Consider the following 10057-nt stretch of genomic DNA (forward strand, 5'->3'; position numbering starts at 1 on the left):
AAGATGTCTAATACATTAGTAAATCATCCTATTTATAATAAACTAGCTCCTAGGGTTTACATGAGTAAGTAATTGATGCATAAATCCACTTCCGGGGCCCACTTGGTGTATGCTTGGGCTGAGCTTGATCAATCCACGAGCTGAGGCTTCTCTTGGAGTTGAACTCCGAGTTATGACGTGTTTTGGGCGTTCAACTCCGGATCATGACGTTTTTCTGGCGTTTAACTCCAGACAACAGCATGTACTTGGCGTTCAACACCAAGTTACGTCGTCATTCTTCGAATAAAGTATGGACTATTATATATTGCTGGAAAGCCCTGGATGTCTACTTTCCAACGCCGTTGAGAGCGCGCCATTTAGAGTTCTGTAGCTCCAGAAAATCCATTTCGAGTGCAGGGAGGTCAGAATCCAACAGCATCAGCAGTCCTTTTGTCAGCCTTTTTCAGAGTTTTGCTCAAATCCCTCAATTTCAGTCAGAATTTACCTGAAATCACAGAAAAACACACAAACTCATAGTAAAGTCCAGAAATGTGAATTTAACATAAAAACTAATGAAAACATCCCTAAAAGTAGCTTGAACTTGCTAAAAACTACCTAAAAACAATGCCAAAAAGCGTATAAATTATCCGCTCATCACAACACCAAACTTAAATTGTTGCTTGTCCCCAAGCAACTGAAAATCAAATAGGATAAAAAGAAGAGAATATACTATAAATTCCAAAATATCAATGAATATTAATTATAATTAAATGAGTGGGACTTGTAGCTTTTTGCTTCTGAACAGTTTTGGCATCTCACTTTTCCTTTGTAGTTTAGAGGGATTGGCGTCTCTGGAGAACTTAGAATTTGGGATAGTGTTATTGACTTTCTTAGTTAAGCATGTTGATTCTTGAACACAGCTACTTATGAGTCTTGGCCGTGGCCCTAAGCACTTTGTCTTCCAGTATTACCACCGGATACATAAATGCCACAGACACATAGCTGGGTGAACCTTTTCAGATTGTGACTTAGCTTTGCTAAAGTCCCCAGTTAGAGGTGTCCAGAGCTCTTAAGCACACTCTTTTGCTTTGGATCACGACTTTAACCATTCAGTCTCAAGCTTTTCACTTGGACCTTCATGACACAAGCACATGGTTAGGGACAGCTTGATTTAGCCGCTTAGGCCTGGATTTAATTTCCTTGGGCCCTCCTATCCATTAATGCTCAAAGCCTTGGATCCTTGCTTTAAAATTTTCGCCCTTTTTTTTTTTGCTGCTTTTTCTTGCTTCAAGAATCAAATTCATGATGTTTTTCAGATCATCAATAACATTTCTCTTTGTTCATCATTCTTTCAAGAACCAACAATTTTAACACTCATAAACAACAAGATTCAAAGACATATGCACTGTTCAATCATTCATTCAGAAAACAAAAAGCATTGTCACCACATCAATATAATTAAACTAAATTCAATAATAATTTCGAAAACTATGTACTTCTTGTTCTTTTGAATTAAAACATTTTTCTTTTAAGAGAGGTGAAGGATTAATGGAATTTATTCATAGCTTTAAGGCATGGTTACATACTAATGATCATAAAGTAGAGACACAAAACATAATTAAACATAACATTAAAAACCGAAAACAGAAAGAAATAAAGAACAAGGAATGAATCCACCTCTTAGTGGCGTCTTCTTCTTGAAGGACCAATGATGTTCTTCAACTCTTCTATGTCCCTTCCTTGCCTTTGTTGCTCCTCCCTCATTACTCTTTGATCTTCTCTTATTTCTTGGAGAATGATGGAGTGCTCATGATGTTCCACCCTTAATTGTTCCACATTATGGCTCAAATCTTCCAAAGAGGTGTTGAGTTGCTCCCAATAATTGTTGGGAGGAAAGTGCATTCCTTGAGGCATTTGTTGATGATGAACTTCCTCATGTTCTCCTTGAGGGCCGTGAGGAACTTCTCTTGATTGCTCCATCCTTTTCTTGGTGATGGGCTTGTCTTCTTCAATGGAGACATCTCCTTCTATGATAACTCCAGCTGAGTAACACAGATGGCATATAAGGTGGGGGAAGGCTAGCCGTGCCATGTATGAAGGCTTGTCAGCTATTTTGTAGAGTTCATTGGAGATGACTTCATGAACTTCCACTTCCTCTCCAATCATGATGCTATGAATCATGATGGCCCGATCCACAGTAACTTCAGATCGGTTGCTTGTAGGGATGATGGATCTTTGGATGAACTCCAACCATCCTCTAGCTACAGGCTTGAGGTCCAGTCTTCTTAGTTGGACCGGTTTGCCTTTGGAGTCTATTCTCCATTGAGCGCCTTCCACACATATGTCCATTAGGACTTGGTCCAACCTTTGATTAAAGTTGACCCTTCTTGTGTAGGGGCGTTCATCACCTTGCATCATGGGTAAGTGAAACGCCAACCTCACATTTTCCGGACTGAAATCCAAGTATTTCCCCTAACCATTGTGAGATAATTCTTTGGGCTTGGGTTCATACCTTGGTCATGGTTCCTAGTGATCCATGCATTGGCATAGAACTCTTGAACCATCAATATTCCGACTTGTTGCATGGGGTTGGTTATGACTTCCCAACCTCTTCTTTGGATCTCATGTCGGATTTCCGGATACTCATTCTTTTTGAGCTTGAAAGGGACCTCAGGGATCACCTTCTTCTTTGCCACAACATCATAGAAGTGGTCTTGATGGCTCTTGGAGATGAATCTTTCCATCTCCCATGACTCGGAGGTGGAAGCTTTTGCTTTCCCTTTCCCTTTTCTTGAGGAAACTCCGGCCTTAGGTGCCATTGGTAATGGGAAAAACAAAATAAAGCTTATGCTTTTACCACACCAAACTTAGAATTTGCTCGTCCTCGAGCAAGAAAGAAAAGAATAGTAGAAGAAGAAGAAGAAAATATGGTAGAGAGGGAGAGAAGTAGGTTCGGCTATGTGGGAGAAGAAGGGGTTTTTGTTGTGTGAAAATGAAGAAGAATGGGAGGGTATTTATAGGGAGAGGGGAGGGTATAGGTTCGGCCATTTTGGGTGGGAATGGGTGGGAAATTGAATTTGAATTTTATGAGGGTAGGTGGGGGTTATGGGGAAGAGGAGGTTGATGTGAATGGTGAATGGGGTAATTGGGAAGAGGATTTGAGGTGATTGGTGAAGGTTTTTGGGAAGTGTGATATGGGGAAGAGTGAAATGAGATTTGGATTAGGAGAGTGTGATTAGGATTAAAAGGTAAGGTAGGAATATGGTAGGTGGGGATCCTGTGGGGTCCACAGATCCTGAGGTGAGGATCCTGTGGGGTCCACAGATCCTGAGGTGAAAACAAATACCATTCCTTCACCCTATAGGCATGTAAAATGCCTACATGCATCATTCTGGCGTTCAAACGCCCATTGATGCATGTTCTGGGCGTTCAACGCCCATGTAATGCATGTTTCTGGCGTTGAACGCCAGTTTCATGCTTGTTTCTGGCGTTCAGCGCCAGCTTGTCCTCTTCGTGCACCATCCTGGCGTTTAACGCCAGGTTGTTGCTTGTTTTGGGCGTTCAACGCCAGAATGGTGCTCTGTTCTGGCGTTGAACGCCAGACAGATGCATCTTACTGGCGTTGAACGCCAGTCTGCGCTACCTCCAGGGTGAAAAAATTTTTTCTTTTGTTTTTGACTCTGTTTTTAATTTTTTTGATTTTTTTCGTGACTCCTCATGATCATGTACCTAATTAAACACAAAAAATAACAAAGAAACAAAATAAAATAAAATTAGATAAATAAAATTGGGTTGCCTCCCAACAAGCGCTTCTTTAATGTCAATAGCTTGACAGTGGCTCTCATGGAGCCACAAGGTACTCAGGTCAATTTAAGTGTGGTCCCAACACCAAACTTAGAGTTTGGATATGGGGTATGAACACCAAACTTAGAGTTTGGTTGTGGCCTCACAACACCAAACTTAGAGTTTGACTGTGTGGGCTCTTCTTGACTCTGAACTGAGAGAAGCTCTTCATGCTTACTCTCTTTTGTCACAGAGGGATGGCCATGTGCCTTAAACACAAGGTAGTCCCCATTCAATTGAAGGACTAACTCACCTCTGTTGACATCTATCACAGCTCCTGCTGTGGCTAGGAAAGGTCTTCCAAGGATGATGCAATCATCCTCTTCCTTTCTAGTGTCTAAGATTATGAAATCAGCAGGGATGTAAAGGCCTTCAACCTTTACTAGCACGTCTTCTACCAATCCATAGGCTTGTCTCAATGACTTGTCTGCCAGTTGTAATGAGAACAAGGCAGGTTGTACCTCAATGATTCCCAGCTTCTCCATTACAGAGAGTGGCATAAGATTTATCCCTGACCCCAGATCACATAGAGCTTTTTCAAAGCTCATGGTGCCAATGGTGCAAGGTATTAAGAACTTGCCAGGATCTTGTTTCTTTTGAGGTAAAGTTCTCTGAATCCAAGTATCTAGTTCACTAATGAGCAGGGGAGGTTCACTTTCCCAAGTCTCATTACCAAACAGCTTGGCATTCAGCTTCATGATAGCTCCTAAATATTGAGCAACTTGCTCTCCAGTTACATCTTCATCCTCTTCAGAGGATGAATAGTCTTCAGAGCTCATGAATGGCAGAAGGAGATTTAATGGAATCTCTATGGTCTCTAAATGAGCCTCAGATTCCTCTGGATCCTTAATAGGAAACTCCTTCTTGCTTGTGGGACGTCCCAGGAGGTCTTCCTCACTAGGATTTTCGTCCTCCTCCTCCCTAGTGCATTCGGCCATATTGACTATGTCAATGGCCTTGCACTCTCCTTTTGGATTCTCTTCTGTATTGCTTGGGAGAATACTGGGAGGAGTTTCAATAACTTTCTTACTCAGCTGGCCCACTTGTGCCTCCAAATTTCTAATGGAGGATCTTGTTTCATTCATGAAACTGAAAGTGGCCTTTGACAGATCAGAGACTACATTGGCTAAATTAGAAGTGTTTTGTTCAGAATTCTCTGTCTGTTGCTGAGAAGATGATGGATATGGTGGCTTGCTATTGCCCAGCCTATTACGTCCACCATTGTTAAAACCTTGTTGAGGTTTTTGTTGATCCTTCCATGAGAAATTTGGATGATTTCTCCATGATGAGTTATAGGTGTTTCCAGACGGTTCACCCATGTAATTAACCTCTGCCATGGCAGGGTTCTCAGGATCATAAGCTTCTTCAGAAGCTGCCTCTCTAGTACTGTTGGATGCATGTTGCAATCCATTCAGATTTTGAGAGATCATGTTGACCTGTTGAGTCAACGCTTTGTTCTGAGCCAATATGGCATTCAGAGCATCAATTTCAAGAACTCCTTTCTTCTGAGGTACCCCATTGTTCACGGAATTCCTCTCAGAAGTGTACATGAACTGGTTATTTGCAACCATGTCAATGAGTTCTTGAGCCTCTTCAGGCGTTTTCTTCAGGTGAATAGATCCACCTGCAGAATGGTCCAATGACATTTTCGAAAATTCAGAGAGACCATAATAGAATATATCTAATATGGTCCATTCTGAAAACATGTCAGATGGACATCTTTTGGTCAGCTGCTTATATCTTTCCCAAGCTTCATAGAGGGATTCACCATCTTTTTGTTTGAAGGTTTGAACATCCACTCTCAGCTTGCTCAACTTTTGAGGAGGAAAGAATTTATCCAAGAATGCAGTGACAAGCTTATCCCATGAGTCCAGGCTATCTTTTGGTTGTGAATCCAACCATACTCTAGCTCTGTCTCTTACAGCAAAAGGGAAAAGCATGAGTCTGTAGACTTCAGGATCAACTCCATTCGCATTCACAGTCTCACAGATCTGCAAGAACTCAGTTAAAAACTGATAAGGATCTTCAGATGGAAGTCCATAAAACTTGCAGTTTTGTTGCATTAAAGCAACTAGTTGAGGCTTAAGCTCAAAGTTATTGGCTCCAATGGCAGGAATGGAGATGCTTCTTCCATCAAACTTGGATGTTGGCTTTGTGAAGTCACCAAGCATTCTCCTTGCATTATTATTATTATTTCCGTCTGCCATCTCTTTCTCTTGTTCGAAAATTTCTAGAAGGGTTCTTCTGGATTGTTGTAATTTAGCTTCTCTTAATTTTCTCTTCAGAGTCCTTTCAGGTTCTGGATCAATTTCAACAAGAGTGCCTTTATCCTTGTTCTTGCTCATATGAAAGAGAAGAAAACAAGAAAAGAAAAGGAATCCTCTATGTCACAGTATAGAGATTCCTTTATGTTAGTAGAAAAAGAAAGGGGTATGAGAAAGAAGAAGGATGGATTCGGATTTATGGATGAAGAGAGGTGAAGAGAAGTGTTAGTAATTAAATAATTAAATAGAATAAGAAAAGAGAGAGGAGAAAAGAATTTCGAAAATAATTTTAAAAAGGGGTTAGTGATTTTCGAAAATTAGAGATAAAATGTAATTAAAATTAAAACATGAAACAATTAATTAATTAAAAAGAACTTTTGAAAAAGGGAAGAGATATTTTCGAAAATTAGAGAGGGAAAAGTAGTTAGGTGGTTTTGAAAAAGATAAGAAACAAACAAGAAGTTAGTTAGTTTGATTGAAAAAGATTTGAAATCAAAATTGAAAAAGATAAGAAGATAGTAAGTTAGATAAGATATTTTTGAAATCAAATTTTGAAAAAGCTAAAATTTTTTGAAAAAGATCAAATAAAAGATAAAAAAGATTTAATTCAAAAATTTTCAAATTATTTACTTCACTAACAAGAAACTACAAGATAAGATTCTAGAACTTAAAGATTGAACCTTTCTTAACAAGAAAGTAACAAACTTCAAATTTTTTAACCGATCACATTAATTATTAGTGAATTTTCGAAAATATGATGTAAAGATAAGAAAAAGATTTTGAAAATAATTTGAAAAAGATTTTTGAAATTTTCGAAAAATAGAAAATTTGAAAAAGATATGATTTTTGAAAAAGATTTTGAAAAGATAAGATTTTTAAAATTGAAATTTTGACTTGACTTGTAAGAAACAACTAATTTTGAAAATTTTTGACCAAGTCAACCCAAAATTTCGAAAATTTGGAGGGAATTAAGGAAAAGATATTTTTTTTTTATTTTTGAAATTTTTAAAGATGAGAGAGAAAAACAACACAAATACTCAATGCATGAAGTTTTTAGATCAAAACCATGAATGCATGCAAGAATGCTATGAATGTCAAGATGAACACCAAGAACACTTTGTAGATCATGATGAACATCAAGAACATATTTTTGAAAAATTTTTGATGCAAAGAAAATATGCAAGACACCAAACTTAGAAATTTTTAATGCATGGAAAATATGAATGCAAAAATGCACATGAAAAACAAGAAAAGACACAAAACAAGAATTCATCAAGATCAAACAAGAAGACTTATCAAGAACAACTTGAAGATCATGAAGAACACTATGAATGCATGGGATTTTCGAAAAAAATGCAAGAAAAATTTTAAAGCATGCAATTGACACCAAACTTAAAAATTGACTCAAGACTCAAACAAAAAACACAAAATATTTTTTATTTTTATGATTTTCTAATTTTTTTGGATTTTTATTAATTTTTTCGAAAATAAAGTTTTGGAAAACGAAAATTAAAAGAAAAATTTTGAAAAAGATTTTTGAAAAGAAAATTACCTAATCTGAGCAACAAGATGAACCGTCAGTTGTCCATACTCGAACAATCCCCGGCAACAGCGCCAAAAACTTGGTGGACGAAATTGTGATCCATGTTCTAATTATTTTGAGATGAAGGCTTCTAAGGGGCAGCACCTGCATTCACAACTCCGTTCAACTAACCAGCAAGTGTACTGGGTCGTCCAAGTAATAACCTTACGTGAGTAAGGGTCGAATCCACAGAGATTGTTGGTATGAAGCAAGCTATGGTCACCTTGTAAATCTCAGTCAGGCAGATTAAATTGGTTTATGGGTTTCGAAAATTAATAATAAGAAAATAGATAATAAATAATAAAAAGGATAGAAATACTTATGTAGATTCATTGGTAGGAATTTCAGATAAGTGTATGGAGGTGCTGTATGACTCACGGACGCCTGCCTTCCCACTGCTTCTACTCAATCCTTCTTACTCCTTTCCATGGCAAGCTGTGTATAGGGGTTCACCATCAGCGGTGGCTACTTTCAATCCTCTCGGGAAAATGATCCTATGCGGTTGTCAATCGCACGGCTAATCGTCTGGAGGCATCACCCATGGTTGATGGCTACATCCCATCCTTGCAGTGAAAACTAATGCTCACGCACTCTGTCACAGTACGGCTAATCACTGGTTGGTTCCCGCTCCTACTGGAATAGAATCCCTTGATTCTTTTGCGTCTGTCACTAACGCCCAGCACTTGCAAGTTTGAAGCACGTCACAGTCATTCATTACCGGAATCCTACTCGGAATACCACAGACAAGGTTAGACTTTCCGGATTCCCAGGATCCTACTCGGAACACCACAGACAAGGTTGGACTTTCCGGATCCTCATAAATGCCGCCATCTATCTAGCTTATACCACGAAGATTCTGTTGGGGAATCTAAGAGATACACATTCAAGCTCTGTTGCATGTAGAACGGAAGTGGTTGTCAATCACGCGCGTTCATAAGTGAGAATGATAAAGAGGGTTATCTAACTCATCACATTCATCATGTTCTTAGGTGCGAATGAATATCTTGGAATAAGAATAAGATAGAGACCGAATAAAAGAAGATAGAATTGCATTGATACTTGAGGTACAGCAGAGCTCCACACCCTTAATCTATGGTGTGCAGAAACTCCACCGTTGAAAATACATAAGTGAAATAGGTTCAGGCATGGCCGAATGGCCAGCCCCCTAAAACGTTATCAATAGCCTCTTAGGATGAAGAATAAAACAAAACTGAGACCAAAGATGTCTAATACATTAGTAAATCATCCTATTTATAATAAACTAGCTCCTAGGGTTTACATGAGTAAGTAATTGATGCATAAATCCACTTCCGGGGCCCACTTGGTGTATGCTTGGGCTGAGCTTGATCAATCCACGAGCTGAGGCTTCTCTTGGAGTTGAACTCCGAGTTATGACGTGTTTTGGGCGTTCAACTCCGGATCATGACGTTTTTCTGGCGTTTAACTCCAGACAGCAGCATGTACTTGGCGTTCAATGCCAAGTTACGTCGTCATTCTTCGAATAAAGTATGGACTATTATATATTGCTGGAAAGCCCTGGATGTCTACTTTCCAACGCCGTTGAGAGCGCGCCATTTGAAGTTCTGTAGCTCCAGAAAATCCATTTTGAGTGCAGGGAGGTCAGAATCCAACAACATCAGCAGTCCTTTTGTCAGCCTTTTTCAGAGTTTTGCTCAAATCCCTCAATTTCAGTCAGAATTTACCTGAAATCACAGAAAAACACACAAACTCATAGTAAAGTCCAGAAATGTGAATTTAACATAAAAACTAATGAAAACATCCCTAAAAGTAGCTTGAACTTGCTAAAAACTACCTAAAAACAATGCCAAAAAGCGTATAAATTATCCGCTCATCATTGTCACTACCATTATTGCGAGTTAGAAGGCTGACATCTCGGTGGTTTCCATTCCAACGCTGGAATTGACCAATGGCTTTAAAGTTGCGACCTTGAGGGGCTAAATTCTGAACAAAGTCTCTTTGTAAATCCTCCATACGACTTGCTCGAGCTATTGCCAACTTCTTTGAACATTCTTCCACTAGTTTACTTTTATTCACTAGTTCAGCAAAATTTCGTATCTCTAGCGGAACAACAGAATTCATCAGTTCTTCTCGGAGTCCTCCTTCAAACTTTAAGCACTTCCATTCCTCAAAGTCTGCTGGATTCCTTTGACAAATCTTGGAGAAACAACACAAGTCATCAAACTTACGGGCATACTCAGCAATAGTCATATCCCCTTGTTTCAACTGCATAAGCTCCATCTCCTTAGCATCTCGTGCTGCTCCCGGAAAATACTTTTTATAAAATTCGTCCCTAAAGATATCCTAAGGAATGTCATTTTCATTCTGTTATAGCAGTCGCTGTATCCCCTGCCACCAGTACTCAGCTTCT

Source organism: Arachis stenosperma, chromosome 10 (assembly GCF_014773155.1).
Source record: "Arachis stenosperma cultivar V10309 chromosome 10, arast.V10309.gnm1.PFL2, whole genome shotgun sequence".
Taxonomy (NCBI): Eukaryota; Viridiplantae; Streptophyta; class Magnoliopsida; order Fabales; family Fabaceae; genus Arachis; species Arachis stenosperma.